This window comes from Maniola hyperantus, chromosome 24 (assembly GCF_902806685.2).
Source record: "Maniola hyperantus chromosome 24, iAphHyp1.2, whole genome shotgun sequence".
NCBI classification, from domain to species: domain Eukaryota; kingdom Metazoa; phylum Arthropoda; class Insecta; order Lepidoptera; family Nymphalidae; genus Maniola; species Maniola hyperantus.
In genome coordinates this window covers 9055645-9080647 of record NC_048559.1, presented here as the reverse complement: position 1 = coordinate 9080647, position 25003 = coordinate 9055645, and the positions used below count along the sequence as shown (strand labels likewise).

Sequence of the window (25003 nt, the reverse complement as noted above, 5' to 3'; positions counted from 1 at the left end):
ACGAAGCCGTGGGTAAAAGCTTGTGGAGAAATAAAAATTAATAATTATTATTAAAATATTCAAAAGAAAACATTATGGACTAAGAGCCCGCGAGGGCCAGATCTTCATCTAAATATTATATAATCTATTCGTCTAAATATATATCTTTTCCTTTTATTTATTACTAGCTTATGCCCGCGACTTCGTCCGCGTGGACTACACAAATTTCGAAACCCTATTTCACCCCTTAGGGGTTGAGTTTTCCAAAATCCTTTCTTAGCGGATGCCTACGTCATAATAGCTATCTGAATGCCAAATTTCAGTCCGATCCGTCCAGTAGTTCGAGCTGTGCGTTGATAGATCAGTCAGTCAGTCACCTTTTCCTTTTATATATTTAGATTTTAGTAATAATAAAATCTAAATATATAAAAATATATAAAAATATATATTATAAATTATTAACTAAAGTTAGGTATTTTTCCATAAATTGCGGAACCGATGGGAGTTGAGCATAAATAAAACCCGGCCAAGTGCGAGTCAGGCTCGCGCAACGAGGGTTCCGTACTACAGTCGTATTTTTTCAACATTTTGCACGATAATTCAAAAACTATGATGCATAAATTAAATAAAAATCTGTTTTAGATTGCACAGATGAAGACCTTTCATATGATACCCCACTTGATATAGTTATCTTACTTAGAAAATTGAAAATAGATACTAATTATTAGTTTATGACCACAATTTAATTTTTTTGTGTGATGTAACCACAAATTCACGGTTTTCAGATTTTTCCCCTAATGTTTGCTATAAGACCTACCTACCTGCCAAATTTCATGATTCTAGGTCAACGGGAAGTACCCTGTAGGTTTCTTGACAGACCGACAGACAGACAGACAACAAAGTGATCCTATAAGGGTTCCGTTTTACCTTTTGAGGTACGGAACCCTAAAAAGTACTTTCTGCAGCATTTTAAAACGTATTTTTGTGTTAATTTCTTCTCTTTTAATTTAAACAAAGGACTCTTGTTTTTATTTTGTGTTTCCACAAAGCAAATATTGTAACAATGGGGAAAATAATCAAAACAATCCGTTTATCATAATGAATACAAGCAAGAAATAAACCGAGCGAAGCCTATTACAGAACAACCCTGCAATTTGCGACGTAATTTGTAAATTGTATCGATGCAAAAACCAACATGGCGCCTGCTTCCCGAGGGAGATGCCTTACGCAGGGTTACCCTCTGCCAGAGTACCAGATCATTTGGGCAAGAAACAAACCGAGCGAAGCCTATTATAGGACAACGCTGTAATTTGCGACGTAATTTGTATCGATGCAAAACCAACGTGGCACCTACTTGCACGAGGAGGTCCATACGCAGGGTTATCCTCTGCCAAAGTGCCAGGCTATTGGGCCAAAACTAAGCTGAGTGAGTTTTATTACAGAACAAAGCGTTGTGATCTGCGTGCAAAGACTGATTTATTTGGTACTGATACAAGAAACCTCGAGGGAATGGGAAATATACAACGTTTATAATTTATACTCGATATAAAGATACAAGTTCATTGCCGTACACTTGCCGCATCATTAGACTATGAGACTGAAATAATAGAGAGTGCAGTGCACGATGTGCCTACGTAAACACTTTTGCATTGTTAAAAAGTCCCGAACCTAAATAAGTTTCTGTTAAGATCTAGAGATTGGCCGCTGCAGCTAAAATATTTTCTGGGCTTAATTATTACTTTACTTTGGCATTAAATTGCAACAAGTAGGTTTTTTCTTGAGGTTAGGTGTCAGCTAAGAAACGACTATGAGAAAATCCCCAAAAGGGGTTAAGTGGGGGTTGGAAGTTTATATGTGTAATTCGGTGCTGTTCAGAGTGCGCGTCCTGATGTTATAATGTTTGTTTCTGAAAAAAATATGCCATTTGTTTCCTGTAGGCCACACGGGCGAAGCCGCGGGCAGAAGCTAGTGTGATAATATATTTTGAAGCTGTTAGCAACAAGGGCTTAGTATTTATATTCTATTAATGTCTCCTCTTAGCCGAGTTGCTTTGTATCGATGTAAAATTGAGAGGTCGGAGTTTGTGGACGATTGTTACAGATTTAATGAGCGATAAATCACCAGAATGGAACCCCGCGATGTTATTTTGTTGCTTAATTTATGCCTTTTTAAACCCGAAAACATGGAGGTCCTTTTCATTCCCAATTCCGAAGGGAGTGCTCAAAAGGGCACAATGTTTCACCTTGGTTTACTAAAACTCTGAGTTTTGATTTCAGATTTATGCGCTGCGCAGTTTTTTATTACATGTGCTTATTATAGCGGCAATAGAAATACCTACACACTCTGTGAAAACTTTTTCAACTCTCTATAAGTTACGGTCGGTTAAGTCAGGAGATACAGCCCGCTGACAGACAGACGGACAGACGGACAACGGAGACTTAGTAATAGATGGTAATAGGGCCCAGTTGGCACCCTTCGGGTACGGCGCTGTAAAAAAACCGGTCAAGTACGAGTCATATCAGCGCACCGAGGGTTCCGTACTACAGTGGTATTTTTTCAACATTTTGTATGATAAATCAAAAACTATTAAGCAAGAAAATAAATAAAAACCTATTTTAGAATGTACAGGTAAAGCCTTTTCATATTATGATACCACACTTGGTATATATAGCAAACTCACTTTGAAAATACTAATTATTTGTACATAAACACAATATTTTAAATTTTTTTTCGTGATGCAACCATAAATTCACGGTTTTCGGATTTTTCCCTTACGTGTACTAAAAGACCTGCCTACCTGCCAAATTTCATGATACTAGGTCAACAGGAAGTACCCTCTAGGTTTCTTGACAGCCAGACAGACAACGAAGTGAAACGAGTGAAGGGTTTACAATTATTTAGAAATTTCCTTCAAGTGTCGGTAAAAACACTATAAAAATTATAAAATATAACGAAGTGAAGGGTTCCGTTTTTCCTTTTGAGGTACGGAACCCTAACAATCGAAAAGTTTCTTTTTTGGAAATTCCATTCGCTCACCGATTGCCGAAAATTCGACTCTAGCGAAGGCGAGGCTGGTCAGTTAGTACATAAAAGAGCCCATGCTAGGCAATTTTTTTTTAAAGAATATTAGCCATATTAAATGACTAATATTCCCCTTTCCTGTCCAACTAAGCGTCAGGCTTGTGCTAGGAGTAGGTACGACAATAGTGCAACGGGCGTGGTTTGAACCGTCGACCTTTCGGTTTTCAGTCCACTCCTTTACCCGCTGAGCTATTGAGGCTCTATATTAATTAGATAACTAGCTGTATTTACATTACAGTAGTCGGTACATGTATTTAGCTTTGCTGAAGTTAGCAGCGGCGCTAAATGTCTGCAATTCGGACGTAGCTGAAATTCAGCGCATTTGCATAAAGTTTTAATAGAACCGCTCTAGTGCTGTTACAAAGGTCATCGCGGACCGGCTTTACCGACCGTGCATGTTTAATGAACAATTTTAAATAAGTTTCATGAATTGTTGTTTTTTTTGGACAGGTATATAGTAGGCCTCCTCCAGGCCTATTTTTAGGGTTCCTCCAAGGAAAAATAATGATAAAAACCGAACAAGTGCGAGTCAGACTCGCGCACCGAGGCTTCCGTACCACAGTCCTATTTTTTCGACATTTTGCACGATAACTCAAAAACTGTAATGCATAAAAATAAATAAAAATCTGTTTTAGAATGTACAGGTAAAGCCCTTTCATATGGTACCCCACTTGGTATATTAATTTGTTTTGAAAGTTGAAAATACTAAATATTTGTTGATGAACACATTTTTCACACTTTTCAGATTTTTCCCTTTACGTGTGCTATAAGACCTCTCAAATTTCATGATTCTAGGTCAACGGGAAGTCCCCTCTGGGTTTCTTGACAGACAGACGGATAGACAGTCAGTCAGACAGACAACAAAGTGATCCTTCCATTCCGTTTTTCTTTTGAGCGATCAATTTTTACTATACTGGTTTGAGTTTTCTTGTACAATGATGTACATTACCTTCTGCCGCATACTATACAGCAATGTAAGTAAAAGCCTTTAAATAAAAGATTTAAACAGACAGACAAACAGACAACAAAGTGATCCTTTAAGTGTTCCGTTTTTCTTTTTGAGGTACGGAACCCTAAAAAATGTGAAAGCTTCCTAGAAAGAAAGTAAAACGTCATAAGTCCAGTTGGACGAGGTTGGGTCACGGGCGAGCCTGCGCCCGTGGCTCCACAAAGGTCACAACTTCGATCGAGCGCGTCATTGCGGCGCTTCGCTGTGACCCTGATGATCTTTTAAGAGGCCCTCATTTAATTTCAGCGAGAATAGTATATTAGTCAAGAACCATGGCGACGGTCACAATTTTATCTAAATATATAAAAGGAAAAGGTGACTGACTGACTGATCTATTAACGCACAGCTCAAACTACTGGACGAATCAGGCTTGTCGTGCTGATAGCTATTAATATGACGCAGGCATCCGCTAAGAAAGGATTTTTGAAAATTCAACCCCTAAGGGGGTGGTATAGGGGTTGAAAGTCACGAGCGTAAGCTAGTTACTTTAAACTTTCATTATTGAGTTTGATTGGTCGGCGACCGGTCGAGATGGCAATCGGGGAGGGAACGCCCCGCACATCCGCACAGCCCCCGCGCTAACCCCGTGCGGGCGAGCGCGGGTGGCATACGGATGTGCCGGGCTACCCCCCGCCTCATACCCCGATTGCCATCTCAACTTTTCGCGTTACGTTTATGTGGAGCATGCTACAAATCGCCGCAGCTGCCGCCGCTGCCATTTCTAGAATTCCGTACCCAAGGTTAAAAACGACCATATTAATGTACTGCTGTTTGTCCGTCTGTCTGCGTGTCACAGGTCCCTAGTTCTTAGACAAAATGAGTTACAAACCTAAAATTTGGGTATTTGGTTTAAAACGTTGACCCTAAAACCAAATATTGAATTAGAAATTCAATTAAATTATTTCTCATGGAGGCTCCCATACATGGAAAAGGGGACATTTTGGGGAACTTAATATATCATGGGTAACGTGAACTTGAACAGTAATTTAAAGCCAGTGGCCATGCTCATTAAGATTGCGATCTGGCTGGGCCCGTATACCTACTGAAGGAAACTTTTATAATTAACGATTTTAACGTCTATTTTGAAGATCTAGATTATATATTTTAAGTTTTTTCTACTTCAAAAACCGCACTTAATAGAAAAATGTTTGTGACCACTGTCAGTAGGCAAAGAGGTCATTGTACGAAATGCTTCCTGCTCCGCGACCGGTATATATATAGCCAAGTTTTATTGGTCTGTGACTGACTATAAAAATGATTTTTAAGCAAAAATAGGAATAACTTTGCTTGAAAGTTCACTTCTAGACATAGATCACTTATACCTACTCTATATCGCTTGTATTCAACAACTTTCTGCGAGTGGCGTGATGTCGTCGTCTGTCCTCCTGTCTGCCACTGCGCTTTCCGGTGCGAGGTCGCTGTTCTTGCACCTTGGGACCCCAACGCTTGAGCTTCGAGACGTCTTGTCCAAAATTCCTCACTGCTTGAAGACGAAAGTCTTCGAACAGTGTGTTGCCAGTGATGACATGGATCCGAGACATGGTCGCTAATTATGAGCCTCATAAGATAAGAACGTTCAGAGTCACTTAGCGGGCGACGGAAAAGCTATGCTTGGAGTTTCTCTACTTCATCAAATCAGGAATGAGTAGATCCGTAGGAGAACTAGAGTAACCGACATAGCTCTTCGATTGTGCAGCTGAAGTGGCAATGGGCAGGGCACATAGTTCGAAAAACTCTGATTTCTAGATACAAGTCGTGGTCGTGGTATGTAAACAAGCTTTAAGATACCGATCAGCCCGCATGTCTGCGCGAGCGGGGTGCAGTCAGATGCGAGATAACTGCCATTGTTCCACCATCCTCGGCAGTCGACTTGGGCATGACCTACACTCATTTGGTAATTTTTGATTTTTCCTTGGTTTTATTGGGTTCCGTACCTAAAAAGGAAAAACGGAACCCTTATAGGATCACTTTGTCGTATATCTGTCTGCCTGTCGGTCTATCAATAAACCTACAGGGTCCCGTTCACCTAGAATCATGAATTTTCTCAGGTAGGTAGGTCTTATAGCAGACATTAGGGGAAAAACCTGAAAACCGTGAATTTGTAGTTACATCACACAAAGAAATTATATTCTGGTCATGAACTAAAAATTAGTATTTTCAATTTTCGAAGTAATATAACTATATCAAATGGGGTATCATATGAAAGGGAATTTTCTGTGGCCGCAAGTGATGCCAGCCAATGTGTTAGTAGCCTAAGGTTAATGGCAAGACAGTTTGTTATCATTACCGCCTCGGAGATTTTCAAGACGAGCGTAATTACGTATACAGGTCACTCAACTGGATGTAAAATTAACCTTTGGACAGAGTCCAAGAAGATTCTTGAATCTCCTCTTTTTGAACCCATTGTATAACCTAATTATTCGCAACGTGATCAATAACTACTGTAGCTGGCAAGAAATATTGCACTCATACCTATGTGACTTTTTGTCGGTCTCAACGACAGAGACAACGCTCTACGAAACTGCTATTTGTAAAAAAAACATGGTGATTCGTGAGGAAACCTGAGGAGTTAAAATTTGTTAGTTTGTTTGTAAAAAGTAATCTCTACTAAAAACTACTGAACCGATTTTGAAAATTCTTTCACCAATATAATCTACATTCCTAAATGACTTGAGCTATATTTTATTTTCAAATAATTAGAAATCCCTATGATATAATATTCCCTATCGTAATAAGCTACCCGTGCGAAGCCGGGGCGGTCTGGTAGTAGGCAATAAAGAAGGCGCTAGTCGATTGCGGAGTCATCAATGATGTGACGTCATTGGCGACCACTTACACGGATATAGAACGGCGGTGATCGATTGAATATCATCTACATTATGGTTAGATTTTACAAGGTCACACGTTTGTTATGTTTAAACGATTTTTAAAACAGTAAATGCTGGATTTTTTACGGCTCTTCTCGTTAGAATTTACTTTCCACACCAATGGTAGCGTCTTGACTTCTCATAAGCGGATAATTAGACAATTCGGTGAACAGTGAATAAAAGCCTTCTAAAGCATATCAAAGTGGTTTTCATTCTAATAGTAGATACGTGTCAGATTTTAGTTAAAGATACAAGATCCTGGAGAAGGTAGCTAGTAGCTACTCAGTATAACTAAGCAAAAGAAGCCAGTAGAGTTTTCTTATTCCTGGAAAGTCCCGGGACTTCGCAAACATGGAATTATGTAGCTCAGGTTTTAGGGGTGGGGTGAAATCTGGGAAATGCTGAAATCTAGGGTTGCCATACGTCCCGTATATACGGGACTGTTACCGTATTTGACCATCCCGTGCCGTATTAATACATGCCCCGGTTTTGTCCCGTATTTCGACAAAATACGAAAATACAGGTGAGTGGCGCGGGCGCCCGTCTTTGGCAGTGGCGATGTGCGGGGGCGCACGCATGAGAGGCGTACGGGCCGATCGCTCACACAATTTTAAAATAACATACAATTAATACATATAAAAAAGGAAAAGAATTTATTGCAAAAGTAAAATCAACTTCTAAACATGACTTGGCGAAAAAATAAATTTACAATAAATATAAAAAAAATTTGATTCAATATTTTTTATTTTTATTTTATACTTTTGATACGATTGAGATTACTTACACATGCATGCTATGTGTATATGGTGTAGTTGAAAAGCCGCATGTCGGGTTTTGGGCATCGGAGGAGAAAACGTCCCGTATTGGTACCTAGAAGTTATGGCAACCCTACATAATATATCCTACATGTTAGACTATTTCTGTACCTAGGGTATTCCTGGAAAAATTTTTTGCTTCGTCGTAATGAATAAAATTATGAAGTAGGTATTAGATGATGCCCGCGACTTCGTCCGCGTGGATTTAGGTTTTTTAAAATCCCGTGGGAACTCTTTGATATTCCAGGATAAAAAGCCTGTGTCTCCGGGATGTAAGCTATCTCTGTACCAAATTTCATCAAATTCCAACTGTTGAGCCGTGAAAAGCTAGCAGACAGACAGACGGACACACTTTCGCATTATTAATGTTAGTATGGATGTACTAAATTTAAGTTCAATGCACTGTTTTAGAACTCTCGAGCGTTTTAAGTTGGCGTTCTTAATAATCATCATCATCATGATCAACCCATCTCCGTCTCCTCTCAGAGAATTTCAACTCTACCTATACCGGGCGTAACAGAACGCTAGCAAACACGAAGACAGATGAAGTATCAACTTATTTATCAGTAACTGATAAATAATTTACATATATTATAACAGTAAAAAGAACGCGAAAAAATCCAAAAAAAAAAACCTATATTTTGTAACAGTTCACGATATATTGCAAATATAACATCTGACTGACACTAGAGGTTGCGTAAGTAGGCCATTCGGAGTCAATGCCACGTCGTAGGGGGGGCATTGACCCGAGTTTTGCACGTGCTAGATTAGCCTCAGAAATAGAGAGACAATAGAGTCAGGAATCACCTACTGAGAGCCTAAACCTTAGTTCGTTATCAAAAAGCTAGGGCGTGGTTGAAGGTAGAAAACAAAATAAAAGATTGTATAAGGAAATAAACTGTTTTATTCAGGGAAAAGTCCCTCCAAATCAAAGTTTATCTTTACCATTAATTATTGCTTTATCATTATATAATTTATTATTTCCTTTAAGAAAAATCTACCGCCAGTTCGAAAAAGCATATCTACCGAGAGAAAGAACTGGCAAGAAAAAACTCGGCGGTGTCTATTCACAATTATTGAAAAATAGATACAACTATGGTAGGTATTACCATAACATATCCAACCCACATAGGGTATAAGCATAAACTATTACAAAGGAATACCAGATGTATAACAAATTACACATTAACCAACACATAAAACAACATACATAGTATAACAATAGAAATATAAAATCAACAATATTCGTACCTGTAGGTATGTCACAGCTTCTTATTAAAAATAGGAAAATTAATCATGTCTACCGTCAAAGCAGAGCCATTTATAGCCCTTTGGCTACCCTTTCCATAAGTATAATGATACCATATAAAACTCAAATTCAATAGAGTCGACAATAGAGATTAAACTTTAGTTTTAAATTTATACACTTCAAAATTCCACATTATACTCTATTTAAATCTACAATTACTTTACTTCTAAAATATAATAAAATCAATTTCACCATGTAAGACCTTTGGATTAGCTGCTATATATTATCTGTTACGTCTGTAGTATTTTGCCTATCATTTTGACGTGCCTCTGTTTACAAATAAAATGTCAATGGTTTAGAATTAATTCTTAAGCAAAATCTAAAGAGTTTAGTAGCAATTTCAAGAAATAAATAGCAACTCTAACCATTTATCTTATACACGCTATACATTACGGGGTTGATAAATACTAAATCACTCAAACTACAAAATGAAGCAAATGGTTATTGGTATTGGATTGTGTTTAGATAGTAAAACAATAACGCCAAGTTTTTGCTAGCGTTTCTGGTTACACCCTGTATAGGTAGGAAAGTTCTGATTGTTTAAGGTCACGAATGTATACTTTAGGTAGTATAACAATAAGTTTTTGCTCTGGTTACAGGGTGTAACGGTTCATGACATACAACCGACTAACAGACACACACACGGACAGACGGACGGAAAACGGAGGCTTAGTAGTAATAGGCTCCTGTTGGCACCCTTCGGGTACGAATAGAGCCCTAAAAAGGTTTTGAGAGCTCAGCATAAAGGCGGTTTGATGTGATAAACCCGGCGAAATGCCGAGAAGATGCTAGATGATGTTTAAACGAGGATTATTATCGTAGCGCGCAATTAAACAGAATTAAACCAATAACGCGTCAGTGTTATTTCATAGAACCCCCAAATTTCGGCACACCTCGGAATATTAGACTTGCACAGCTTAGTCAAACAACAGAGAGTGAATATACAGGATGTGATCAGAACGATAGCAAAAAACTTAGCGTTATTGTTATACTACCTATTATAACCCCGACGATGACCTCCCTGGCGCAGTGGTGAGCGCTGTGGTCTTATTATTGGGAGGTCCCGGGTTCGATTCCTGGCAGAGGTTTGGAATTTTATAATTTCTAAATTTCTGGTCTGATCTGGTGGGAGGCTACGGCCGTGGCTAGTTACCACCCTACCGGCAAAGCCGTGCAGCCAAGCGATTTAGCGTTCCGGTACGATGCCGTTTAGAAACCAAAGGGGTATGGTTTTAATAAAAACTGCCATACCCCTTCCAGGTTAGCCCGCTATCATCTTAGACTGCATCATCACTTACCATCAGGTGAGATTGCAGTCAAGGGCTAACTTGTATCTGAATAAAAATAAAAAAAAACCCCTCCGAGTACCTGTTTTTATCAAACGTAAAACACGCGCTTGCGAGCTTCTATGAAATACTGGCATGTGACGTCAAAGTGATTTGACGTGCTTTTTTTGACGACAGACAATGAAGTGATCCTATAAGGGTTCCTTTTTTTCCTTTTGAGGTACGGGACCCTAAAAATCTGTAAAAGTAAAAACTGACTCACTATCACACGCCTATTTCATAAATGCGGAAGTGTGTTTGTTTGGTTTGTCCTTCAATCTTCCTTCCCTCTCACTTGGAAAGAGGTTTGAGGAAAAAACAACAGAAACGCAGATAAAGTTGTGGGCAAAGACTAGCTTACCGTAAATATCATGTACATTACGCGGCAGAAAATAATGTAAATCGACCTTTAGTAGGAGGTAGCGGATTTGTAGAGCATAGTATCTGTCGTTGAGACCGACAAAATGTCATATATGACATATACCTATAAAAGTCGAAATGTCATTCTAAAGGCTGATGTACATTACTTTCTGCCGCGTACTGTACGAATAAATATTTTATGCAATCGCCTGCCAACAAACGTTGCATAAGTAATTATTACTAATATTATAAAAGTCGATTAAAAATATTGCTGAAAGTTCCTAGAAAACATTTAAACACCATTATAATTTAATAAAAAACTAAAAAAGCTCTATTTGTGAACTACTCTGCACAATATGTCACGCGTACCAAATTATAGTGGATTGGTGTTATTCGAAAACTATCTCTTTTGCCTATGCAATAAAGTCCATTTTTGGTATACAATAATTGTAATTATTCAGAAACCGATCTAGTTCAATGTAAGTTGTAACGCTTTCGCGTCCGAAATTACTGTTTTCTTTGTAATTGGATAATAATAATAGACTTACTATCGTTAATCTTTTTTTATTTCCGACCCTTCGGATACAAAAATAACTGCAATTTTTTTTTCGACTCGACCAACCGCTTTATTCGACTTTACTTTTTATTAGGCTATACCAGTTGCCCCGGCGTACTTCGTACCGCCTGACAGTCGATGCTTTTTAGGATTCTTTTTTAATTTTTCTCTCCGTAAGAACCATCCCCGTGCTTCAAGGAATATTATGAAAAAAGAATTAGCGAAATCGGTTCAGCTGTTCTCGAGATTTGCCATCAGCACCGCATTCAGTGATTCATTTTTATACAAAGAGAAGATATGTCTAAGTATTTGATGTGACTAATTTTATCAAAACTATGTACACATTGTTAGGTATATCATAAGTCATAACATATTGCATGCTAATAGGCAGAATTTGGCTGTACCTTTTTGTTTTGTAATATCTGCACTGTTTACCCATATTCGCAATAAAGAAATTTGAATTGAATTGAATTGAATTGTCTAGTAAGTATAGTTCGCGACAGATCTAACGTTCAGCGTCCCCTAATCTACCATCCTTTCGGTTCAGACGTCACCGCCTCGCTTCGCTCGCCACCTTTCGATGGGTTGATCATGATGATGATACTCAGGTAAAATAGGAACGTCTTAGACCCAGCGGTTTAAAATACGTTGATATGTGAGTCAGTCAGTCCTTCGTGTAGGTATACAGGGTGTAACCAGAACGCTAGCAAAAACGAAGACAGGTGATAGTACTAATGATTACTGATAATAATATGATACCACAAAAAGAAACGCGAAAAAATATTTCAAAAATTATATATTTTGTAAAAGTTCATGATATATTGCAATAATTAAGATCAGATGACTGACGCTAGAGGTCAACGAACGTTGCGTAAGTAGACCACTCGGAGTCAATGCCGCGTCGTAGGTGAGGCATTGACCCGAGTTTTACACGCTACACATTGCTGGTTTGAAAAATACTAAATCGCTAAAACTACGAAATGAGGCAAATGGTTATTGGTATTGGATTGTGTTCAGAAAGTAAAACAATAACGCCAAGTTTTTGCTAGCGTTTCTGGTTACACCCTGTATAGGTAGGCAAGCTCTGAAAAGTTTGTCACGAATGAGGTTTTGCGCATTGGCACGAAAAGTTACCTTACACTGCATACGAGCAAAATGCTGCCAAAAATATTTATAAGTACCTCCGAGTATGTTACGCTGACTGACTTCCTCGATTCCTTCGTCAGCGAAACGTGCTTAACAAGAAAACTGCAGACATGTGCGTCTTCGTTGCCTAACACTGCACCGCCGCCGGTGCGAACAGACGACATCTTTAATATTAATATACCCATACCATTTTATGTAAAGTCCTTGAGTGGAGACCGCGTTTAAGCAAGCGTAGTGTGGGACGCCCTCCAGCACGATGGACCGACGATATAAAGAGGCTGGCGGGAAGTGGCTGGATGAGGAAGGCTGAGGACCGGGTGTGGTGGCGCTCTTTAGGGAAGGCCTATGTCCAACAGTGGACGTCCACAGGCTGATGATGATGATGATGATGATGATGATGATTTTATGTAAAATCAATTTCCCAACCAAAAAGGGGTCTTCCTTCAACACCAGCTCCAGGCAGTCGCCCTAATGTAACTAGTAGGTAAATATTTAACCTAAATACAGCCGCGATAGTCTAGTGGTTAACATGTCCGCCTCCTATTTGGAAGTTCGGGGGTTCGATCCCGGACACGCACCTCTAATTATTAACTGAGAGTTCTCCATAATGTTGTATGGATTTCCGCAAATTTCCGAAATCCATGATATACAATGAACCAAAAGCTTAATATGCTGATAATAATAAGGTCTACATCTCCTGAAGATGCTCCGGTGTCGGGGCGAAACGTGCGTCGATTGTGTTTTGGGATTTGTGTGGTGCTGCGTGGTGGTGGTGCGTATGTCTTGCATGTTTAGCAGTGGGAGGGCGGGCGATGCATGTCGCATGCTGCATGTTGCACCATACAGATTTGACCTGTTTCAGCGGATTATAGCAAACCAGCTTATTCCCGCGACTTCGTCCGCGTGGACTACAGAAATTTCAAACCCCTATTTTACCCCCTTAAGGGCTGAATTTTCAAAAATCCTTTTTTAGCGGATGTCTACATCATAACTAAATGCATGCCAAATTTCAGCCCGAGCCGTCCAGCAGACTGAGCTGTGCGTTGATAGATCAGTCAGTCAGCCAGTCAGTCAATCAGTCACCTTTAACATTTTTAAATATATTTATATTAAGCTTTTGGTTCATTGTTCTCCACAATGTTCTCAAAGGTGTGTGAAGTGTTCCAATTCGCAATTGGCCAGCGTGGTGGGCCATGAAACCCTTTTCATTCTGAAACCCTGAACCTGTGCTCAGTAGTGAGCCGGCGATTGATGATGACTGTTTGGCGGCGAAAACTTGATATACAAGCAAAATGTTGCCAAAAAAGATTTTTAAGTATAAGTGAGTAATCATGTATCAAAAAGTTTCGATATCTTTGTTATATAAAATGAATCTCGTAGGCCGCGCCTCTCTGTCTGCGGGTTTTGGCACTTGGCGGCCAAACTTTTATGTTATGTTAATTTCGGCAATTTATCACGAAGTTATGTTATGCTCAGCTAGTGCCAAAAGAATGGGGCCCTCGTTTATAATTTATAAGATATCCTGGTTACTCTCCCACGTAAGCTTTAACTTTTATTTGATTTTATTTTGCGGAGTTTCATGTGAATAAAAGAAAGTTATACAAAGATTTTTGACATGCTGAGCTTAGGAAGATAATTAAAAAGATATCTCTAAATATACAGGGTTACTGGTAGCTCGACGTACTAGGTAAAAGCGGGTAAAACCGGTTGAAAATGGTTCTATCCTAAATAATGAACCTTTGTTTTTCTCTACCTTTGCTATATAAAACGTACTTTTTATTTAGAATCACGTCATGTTTTACCTTTTTGGAAAGCTGATTAAGTGGGCACGTTTTTCTAGCACTTTGTAAGCTTTGTGTCATAGTATTTTTTTGAGTTAAGCAATATCTTTTGAGACATAGCATGTCAATTTAAAAAATAAATAAATTTGTAATGGCCCGTAATTTTACATAGTAAAATATTTTTGGGCACTTAAGGACTGATATTTGCTGAAAAAAAGTATCAGCTACGAAAATAAATTTAAATAAAATCAATTCAATTAATATTGTTTCTACCTTTTTTATGTGTACTTGTTTTAAGGAGTCTTTGTCTTGTACAACATTTTTGAATAAATAAATTTGAATTTGAATTTGAATAGTTTTGTTTTATTTTGGACTTAAATCTCAAAATCTGGGTGATTCATAAAAAAACGTTAATATCTCGAAGAATATCGATTTCCGCCCGTACATGTACAGCACAAAATTTGTTGAATTTTAGCTCACCTATCATGTTCTGCAAGGAATACATCGAGTAACCAGTAACCCTGTATAAAAACCGGCCAAGTGCGAGTCAGACTCGCGCACCGAGGGTACCGTACAACAGTCGTATTTTTCGACATTTTGTACGATAAATCAAAAAGTATCTATACATAAAAATAAATGAAAATCTGTTTTAGAATGTGCAGGTAAAGCACTTTCATATGGTTTTTCGGTTTTTCATATCGGTCCAGCTGTTGGGCCGTGAAAAGCTAGCAGACAGACAGACAGACACACTTTCTCATTTATAATGTTAAGAATGAATTAACATTATATAATTTACATACCTTTTGAACAACACTTTTTAATAAAATGAAGATTATAGGTAAATAAAATCACGACGAGTAAGTCAACAATATAACTATATAACTAACATCGAAAAAAATCTGCACTTACCTTTATTCCAAACCAAAATCTTCACACCTATTGACGCAAAAACACTAAAAACTAACACTAAACTCTACACTTAACTTACAACTTTTACGTTGAAAATTACACAATGTATAACTCAGCTAAATTTTTTACACACCACCAATAATTTATTTACACACTGTATAACTTTAAACACTTAAGCGAAGTGACCTTTTACAGGTTTTTTTGGAATGAACTGTATAATTCCGCGTAAACTTTGTCCAGATTATGAACGAAAGTGGCGTTCATACCCACTGGTGGTCTGAAGCGTACTGAAAATTGAAATGCTGAAAGTCTTCAGGCATGCGTCGTGGAATTCCATTCATTGAAAATCCTATGAATTTAGCCTTTGCCACAATGTGGGGTTTCGCTTCATTTTATTACATTGATAAATGCCTTTTCTGCTCGTTAAGGGTTGAATTTTGGGAAATCCTTAAATTTAAACGTTTAATCTGAATCTATAGTACCCCTACTAATAAATAAAATTGAAGTGTCTATCTGTAATATCGAAATAACTACCACATATTAAGCTCATATGGTTATTTGAACTGTACCACCCAGTGGCGTGCACAGTGTTTGAAGCCAGGGTAAGCATTAGTTAGGTAGGAACCTATTTACTGGCAGGTCATAATGAAAAATATGCATTGAGCTATTACAACTGGGGTAAGCAGTGCATTTATGTCTCTATGACCTGCACGCCACTGGTACCACCACTGAATCAAACCAGTGGTAGATGCATCCGACGATTCGAACTTCGACTTGTGAAAGTTTACTTGAATAAAAATGATTTATTATTATAAACGTTTTAAAATTTTTGTCTGTGTCCGTTTGAACAGGCTAATCTTTGGAATGGCTGAACCTATTTTGACGGGACTTTCACAGACAAGTAGAGGATTATGCAGGGAGTAGGTAACAAAGGCTACTTTTTAACCGACTCAATAAAGGAGGAGTTGTGTGTTTCTACCTATGTACGCCGAAATCTCCGAGATTACTGAACCGATTTGCCTTTTATGACGGAAAACCAAAGAGTTACCACGGGATTTTTTAAAACCTAAATCCACGCGGACGAAGTCGCGGGCATCAGCTAGTTTATAATAATATGTTGACGACCGCCCTGGCGCAGTCGTGAGCGCTGTGGTCTTATTAGTGGGAGGTCCCGGGTTCGATTCCTGGCAGGGGTTTGGAATTTTATAATTTCTAAATTTCTGGTCTGGTCTGGTGGGAGGCTTCGGCCATGGCTAGTTACCACCCTACCGGCAAAGCCGTGCCGCCAAGCGATTTAGCGTTCCGGTACGATGCCGTGTAGAAACCAAAGGGGTACGGGTTTAATAAAAACTGCCATATCCCTTCCCGGTTAGCCCGCTATCATCTTAGACTGCATCATCACTTACCATCAGGTGAGATTGCAGTCAAGGGCTAACTTGTATCTAAATAAAAAAATAATAAAAAAATGTTACAGTAACCCCCCGTTCCCACTTGTCGTATGTCGTTTGTCGCTTGATGTTGCAGTGGCAGTACATTTTGACACACAATCGGTGTCCAACAAGTGTGAATAGCTCCATTGACGACCTCCCTGGCGTAGTGGTAAGCGCTGTTGTCATTAGTGGGAGGACCCGGGTTCGATTCCCCTCAGGGGTTTGGAATTTTATAATTTCTAAATTTCTGGTCTGGTCTAGTGAGCTAGAAGGTTTTTAGGTCAATATTCGCTATAATCAAAACTATTTATAACTGTTTTTGCAGTTAAAATACTCGTCGTCTTACATCTCGTTCCCACTTGTCGTCTGTCGGCTCCGATTTAAATCGGATAGTCCAATGGCAGAACTTTTATTTTTTTCTAGATGATGCCCGCGATTTCGTCCGCGTGAATTTAGGTTTTTTAAAAATCCCGTGGGAACTCTTTGATTTTCCGGGATAAAAAGTAGCCTATGTCGTTCCCCGGAATATAAGCTAAACCGTTGGGCCGTGAAAAGCTAGCAGACAGACAGACAGACTTTCGCATTTATAATATTAGTATGGATTTTATCCAGATACAAGTTAGCCCTTGACTGCAATCTCACGTGGTGGTAAGTGATGATGCAGTCTAAGATGAAAGCGGGCTAACCTGGAAGGGGTATGGCAGTGTATTTTTTTCATTAAACCCACACCCTTTTGGTTTCTACACGGCATCGTACCGGAACGCTAAATCGCTTGGTGGCTATAGAGTGGTAACTTGCCACGGCCGAAGCCTCCCACCAGAACGAACCCCGCAATCCGCATCCTCCGACGTCTTAGCATCTAGATTATCACCCTTGCACCCCTTTCCATTAAGTTTATACATTGGGCTTAGAATCTAAAATTATACTTGAACCCTTATAAGGACTTCTTAAGGGGACTCAGTTCGGTGCTTTCTTCATACAAACGTAGGAGGGAAATTACAACAATATTCGATATAGTACGCACAAAACTAAGAATTATATCGATTTATCTCGTCATTATCTAGGTTTATTGATATATAAAACATTGAAAAAAATATTGATTTAAAAGTTACGAGGCTCAAAAGATTCCTATTTTAACACTAAATTAATGTCAACTTTAGGCGTAAATAAATAAGATTAGGGATATGAAAATTCTAAAACAATTTATCATTAGACGTAGTTTATTTATTCATTAGTTGAAATAACTTTACTTTGCAAACATAAATTCAGCAGTTTTTTCTCAAAAATACTTTTCATAAACCCTTTTCGCGCGCTTGATTTCGGTGAAAATCATCGTGCCTCTCAACTTTCTCATACAATGTCAAGTGAAAAGCAAACATGTTACCCACGTGCGCTGCCAATTTCGGTCGAGCGTCCTGCGTCACCTTAAAATACGAGCAAGCGCTGGCAAGTCTCATATTTCGTCTGAATTTCCAATAAATGTATGACATTTGAGTCGAAATACGAAATAGGGGTTTTGAAAGAATTCAATATTTCCTCTGAGACGTGAGCTGTTAAGCTTTTCCTGACATTCGTGCTGATTCCCGGATATTGTCCATGATGTACCAATCCATCCTGAATTTAAAATACGAAACATTTATACTCGTAGTCTATGGCCCAGGTGGGAGCGGCAGCATCCAGCGGGGCGTCCAGCGGGGCGGCCAGCGGGGCGGCCAGGCGTGTTGGGGGCTAGTGCATACCTACTCTCCGGCTCTCAATTAGGACGCGTCCGTCAGCAGACGCAGATGATTTCTTGCATATAGTTAAAGACCTGGAGAGTGACGTAGGCTACTTTTTATCCCGGAAAATCAAAGAGTTCTCACGGGATTTTTAAAAACCCAAATCCACGCGACGAAGTCGCGGGCTTCAGCTAGTTTATAACATGGGTATAGTTAATGATGTTTATAGTAGGTATAGTAAAACCATAAAACATCTATTAATATGCCATCTTTGATCAAAGTCACAGTCAAAGTCTACAAAGTTGCCAGTCATGTCAATCTAAATCTGCCTTGAAATGTAAACATGATCAGTAAGTGCTGACGTCACAAGTTAGGAGTGTTTATTTGTCTTTGAACAGATTCATCAGTACATATAATCTATCTTGTTATGTTTGACTTTATGATGTTACTAGCTGATGCCCGCGACTTCGTCTGTGTGGATTTAGGTTTTTGAAAATCCCGTGGGAACTCTTAAGTTTTCCGGGATAAAAATTAGCATATGTCCTTCCCCGGGATGCAAACCATCTCTGTACCAAATTTCGTCAAAATCGGTTGAACGGTTGAGCCGTGAAAAGTTAGCAGACAGACAGTCAGACACACTTTCGCGTTCATAATATTAAGTATGGATAGTATGGATGGATGTACTAGCTGATGCCTGCGACTTCATCCGCGTGGATATAGGTCTTGAAAATCCCGTGGGAGCAGATAAATAACAAAAATAAGAGCAGATTTTTCGAAATTCGCACGGGATAGGAAATAGAGAGGATTTATATTTTCCCCAAGCGAAGCCGCGGCCAGTCGCTAGTGCTGGGAGAAACACGATTTAGTTGTATCTACGTGTTATGTCCTATATACTAAGCAAACTAGATAATATTATATAATGCCAACTACAAACAAGTTAAGCTTATTTTTTTTATAAAGAATACTAGCGACCCGCCCCGGCTTCGCATGGGTGCAATGTAGATACTAATGTGGTGTCATTGAGGTGTCATTGCCTCGGCCACTTTGCAAAAAACTTTCCGATTTTTTTCCGACCTAATTCACATTATTTCAATTTCCCTAGGGATCTCTAATATTTTGAGAATTAAACTATAGCTATAAACCTTCCTCTTGAATCACTCTATCTGTTGGTGAAAACCGCATTAAAATCCGTTGCGTAGTTTAAAAGAGCTACGCGTTCATACATACATACATACATACAGACAGTGGCGAGAAGCGACTTTATTTTATACTATGTAGAGATTAATTATGAATAATATTCCCATTTACCCTCCAACTAAGCGTCAAGCTTGTGCTAGGAGTAAGTACGACAATAGTGCAACGGGCGGGGTTTGAACCGGCAACCTTTCGGAATTCAGTCCGCTCTTCAACCGTTGAACTAATTTGAGGCCATAAACGTCTACGTCTTATGTCCTATACTATATAACTTGTGGCTAACATACTAAGCAAACTAGATATTATGTAATGCCTTTGACAAGTTAAGCTTATTACCTCCACAGTGGGCTTGTGGGGGGGGGGGGGGGGATATTGTCGCATCGTGCTTCAAATTGCTTGTCTCGTACATAACCACAAGCATTAAGCTGGAGACTGACTTGCACCGCTTGTACTGCTTCTAAATAATCAGTACCTACCCTTATTATGAGTATCCTTATTATAAATGCGAAAGTTTGTGTTGCTTGTTGGTTTGTCCTTCAATAACGGTGCAACGGATTAACGTGATGTTTTTCATGGGTATAGATAAAGACCTGGAGAGTGACATAGGCTACTTTTTATCCCGGAAAATCAAAGAATTCCCGCGGGATTTTTAAAAATTTATTTCCACGCGGACGAAGTTGTGGGCATCAACTAGTCTAAATATATAAAAGGAAAAGGTGACTGATTGATTGACTGACTGACTGACTGATCTATCAACGCCACGATCAACGCACAGCTTAAACTACTGGACGGATCGGACTGAAATTTGGCATGCAGATAGCTGGCTATTATGACGTAGGCATCCGCTAAGAAAGGATTTTTGAAAATTCAACCCCTAAGGATGTGAAATAGGGGTTTGAAGTGTAGTCCACGCGGACGAAGTCGTGAGCATAAGCTAGTTTTAAATCTGTACATATCAAAAATTGCGGACCGGCAGGAATCGAACCCGCGTCTCCTGGGATCGCGCCCGACGCTCGGACCACTGAGCTACGCGACGGCTCGCTTGCTGCCAGTGACTGTGATATGTATGTTCAGTCAGTACTGAAACGACTGCTGTAGTAGGCATCCGCTAAGAAAGGATTTTTGAAAATTCAACCCCTAAATGAGTAAAATAGGGGTCTAAAATTTGTGTAGTCCACGTGGATGATGTCGCAGGCATAAGCTAGTATTCAAATAATTCAATATTTATCCATCGTCAACAATGATAATGAAATTATTGAAACTATCGTTCGCTGAATCACTGTGAAACTATCCGCTGTTGTGAAACGGATAAACGGATCAACGGACAATATACTGAGGATACAATACGGATACATCCGGATAACGGTATTGAGTGAGCCATTGTGTGTGTCTCTGTTGGAAGGATATCATTTGATACAACCCATACAACCCTATAAATAGCCTAAAGCAGGCTACGGTATTAAGTATACTGACGTCTGACAGACATAAAGTATCACTATAGATTAGATTAGATTTATTTATTTGCGTTCATGTACATTAATAATTGATGGTGGGTGCTTAAAGCTAAATATATACATGAGACCCTGTCAAAGTATTGCAAATACAATTTTAGGTAAGTACAATAAAATGATAAATATTAAAGATACAATAAAATGTTACAACTATTTATTACCATATTTACCTACTCTCATTTCCGAGATTAGTTTTGGAAGGAAGGATTGAGGGCAAAAGGGCTCCAGGTCGCCAAAGACGCAAATGGTTGGACGATATAAGGGGGTGGACAGGGCCTAGTTACCCAAAGTTGAATGAGGCGGCTTTAAATAGAGAAGCTTTTCGCATGATGACCTCCAAACTTCGTTTTGAAGAAGGCACGCGATGATGATGATGATATTTACCTACCCATATTATTAATGCGAAAGTGTGTGTTTGTCAATTTTGTCTTGTTTGTGACAGGTCGAGATGGCGATCGAGTATGAGACGGGGGAAGGGAAATTTTTTATTTCACAATTTTTAGGGTCCGCATTGTACTAAAATATGCTATGCCTGGTTAATAAAAACCTACTGTTTACAAAGCAGTTACATTGATCGCGAGCAATTTACTCTTATCCATTGAGGAGTTCCGTTCTCTATCTGTAGAAGTGTAGACAAACTTGAGCTTTAAAACAAGGCGCTTAAGATCCAGTTTACTGTAACGCGGAAGTATTTCGACTCTCGAATTTGGTTTGGTTTGGTGAGACGTAAAATCTTGTACTACGGGTACTGTGAAGAATAATGAAGATATTCATGAGATCTTTACCAAATACTTCTGAAGTATGTCCTACAAAACAAAAAAAGAATCATCAAAATCGGTTTATAATTGACGGAATAATCGCGTAACAAACATACAAAAAACATACAGGCAAATTGAGGACCTCCTCCTTTCTTGCAAGTTGGTTAAAAATATTTCTAAAAAGAGGCTTTAATTTCAATATCACCAAAATGCCATAATTATAAAAAAAACAACAAAATCTGATTCCACTGTTATTATAATTTAATTTGAGTCGATTTTCTTTTCCTTGAAAAATATCAAAAGTAAGCCGTTTACAAATTACAATCTTACAACAATTTTCCTTACAGAAAAGCAATTTTGTTTTCTTAAACCATAAAATAATCCTTTATGTCCCTTTTTATAACCAGACCAAATAAAAACAAGCCTTTCCTATTTCCATAAAATCAGTTTTTCCATTCGGTATGTCGTTTTCCGCATACCTAACTTCGATTCACAGACTAGAGGATCCAATAGATGGACTACCAAAAAATTAAACACATCTGAAGAAGCTACTTTCCAATGGCCAGCGCAAAGAGCAATTTTTGTGAATGGATAAAATTAAATATCGACAGTTTGGCCATTATTTTTCAACATTGTCTCTTACGGATGTCATATTTAATTGATAATGGTGAATATTATCATCATGATCAACCCATCGCCGGCTCAATACAGAGCACGGGTCTCCTCTCAGCGTGAGAAGGGTCTTGGCCATAGTCTTCCACGCGGGCCAAGTGCGAATTGGCAGACTTCACACACCTCTGAAAACATTATAGAGAACTCTCAGGCATGCAGGTTTCCTCACGATGTTTTCCTTCACCGTTAAAGCGAGTGATATTTTTAAATACGCACATATGGATTTTTGAAAACTAAACCCCTAAGAGGGTGAAAAAGAGGGTTGAAAATTGTGTAGTCCACGCCGATGAAGTCATGAGCATAAGCTAGAAATATAATAAACGATAAACATGATAGGTAAATCGTTACCCATAGAACAGGGTAACCTAGTTAGTTTTGGTATTCAGCTTCACTTTTATGAACTTTAATAAGAAACCTCCGTACTTTTCTTATATAGTATATATATATATATATATATATATATATATAATATATAATATAATATAATATAATATATATATTATATTTCTTATATTTATATAGTTTTCTTTTGTGTTGAAATATAATATTTTATAGTATGTATAGTATATACCTACATACAGAAAAAACTTACCACTAAAAATTTTATATTTACAAAAAATATAATATTTTTTCTTTAAATATAAAAAAATATATATTAAAAAAAACTCCGTCTATATTAGCGTGTCAGTCTGCGGTTTACTTTTTCCGTGGGACTGATATTACAGTGGACCCGGGAGACTCGGCTATTATAACTACGTTACGCTACCGTAATTGGTTTATGTCTCCAGCGGGACCGCGATGGCTTTTTAAAAACGAACGAGTGCGAGTTGCACTTGCGTGGAAAGGGTTCCGTACTGTGAATATGAATAGTGTCTTGGACTGTAGTAATAAAATTATGTGATTTTTTTGTATAGCGGTGGTTTACTTTGGGTGGTTTGGTTTGGTGGCTAGAATTAATTATTAAAGAGAATACTTAATTTTTACAAAAACATGATTTTAATTTATTTTTAACATGAACGTCACGCTGTACTGAAGGTGAATAATGACGTCGAAATCCATAAATGACATTTTTTCCATTTTTAAACATAAAAATAGAGTAATTTCTGCGGGAAAATATTTTTTAAATGTCAAAAAATTGAAAAATATTTGTCGTTCACGCCTTGTGACTTCATTAATCGCTTTTGGTACACAGCGTGGCGTTAATAATTAATTATTTTAAAAATAAATAAAATACGTGATTTTTAAAATTATTCTCTTTAATAATGAATCCTAACCCCATAAACTTCCGCTGTACAAAAAAATCACGTCATTTTATTGCTACAGTCCAAGACCTTATTTTGTAAATTTGAGCGCACAATATTGAGGATGAGATCTATAATAGAGCGCACTCTGACTTTGCTTAGCTTAAGATTGACGTGATTTTTGCATGGGTACTTTGGGCATAAAGACCTGGACATAGGCTACTTTTTATCCCGGAAAATCAAAGAGTTCCCACGGGATTTTTCAAAAACCTAATTCCACGCGCACGAATTCGCGGGCATCTTCTAGTATAATATAATTTTAAAACTATTTATTTTAAAATATTTAAAAAGTACTTATATATATTTTAATATAGACCCACATAATAAGCAGTTTGTAAATATATTTTTTAAATTTTCTAAAAGTGAGCGTCCATATTCAAAACTCATTGAATTACGTTGCTCGTCCGTTTTTGGGTCACGAGTGATTCTAGGCTTCCGTTTTTCATTCGGGTACGGGAACCCAAAAATACCCTAAGAGCGTATAAAATGAAATGTCGTAGAACTTAAATTGACTTGTCCAAAGACAAAAGCGCTAAACTGGGATCTTGCAGTAAACTAGCTGACCCGCTATTGCTTTCCTGCCTGCTTTTCTAGAACAATTGAATTCGTAAATATTATTATGAAGTCAGAAGTAAGAAGTAGGTAAGATTATGATAAAGTTGTGAAAGTTAGATGATAAATTGCGGTTAAGGCAAATATCTTATCTCAAAGACAGGACGCTTTAATAATATTCTAACTTGTACTTCGCGGAGATTCGTAGATATTCCCCGATTTATTATCGACTAACTTTTGTAGCGGTGATAGCCTAGTGGTTGAGACGTCCGTCTTCTTTTCGGGAGGTCGGGGGTTCCATCCGGGGCATACACATCTAACTTTTCGGAGTTATGTGCGTTTTATGCAAAAATAAAACTGAGGAAACCTGCATCCTGCATGCCTGAGAGATCTTTCTGATGTTCTCAAAGGTGTGAAGTCAGAAAATAATGTACATCTTTAGAAGGAGCTAGCAGATTTGTAGAGCATTATCTCTGACGTTGAGACCGACAAAACGTCATATAGTTATGAGTGACAGAGACAATGCCCTACAAAACCGAAATGTCATTCTAAAGGCTGATGTACATTATTTTCTGCCGCGAAGGTACCTACTATAATTTGATTTCAGTCACTGATAGGTGTCCATTAAAACCTAAAGATACAATATAGTATCGACCTAACTCAATGTGCGTAAAAATCTATAATAAAATTCTAGATCGGATAAAAGCAATGGAGAGTGACATAGTGTTTT

At 38.3% G+C, this 25003-nt stretch overlaps 1 protein-coding gene across 1 annotated transcript in view; it reads right to left on the bottom strand.

Annotated features, from left to right (window-relative positions):
• Positions 1 to 15404, bottom strand: part of Oamb (Octopamine receptor in mushroom bodies) — a 98098-nt gene extending 82694 nt beyond the window's left edge. The window contains exon 1 of the mRNA XM_034981260.2: positions 15138 to 15404. The gene's annotated coding sequence lies outside the window, so the exon portion shown is untranslated. The remainder of the gene's footprint in view (positions 1 to 15137) is intronic.
• Between the last annotated feature and the right edge of the window lie 9599 nt (positions 15405 to 25003).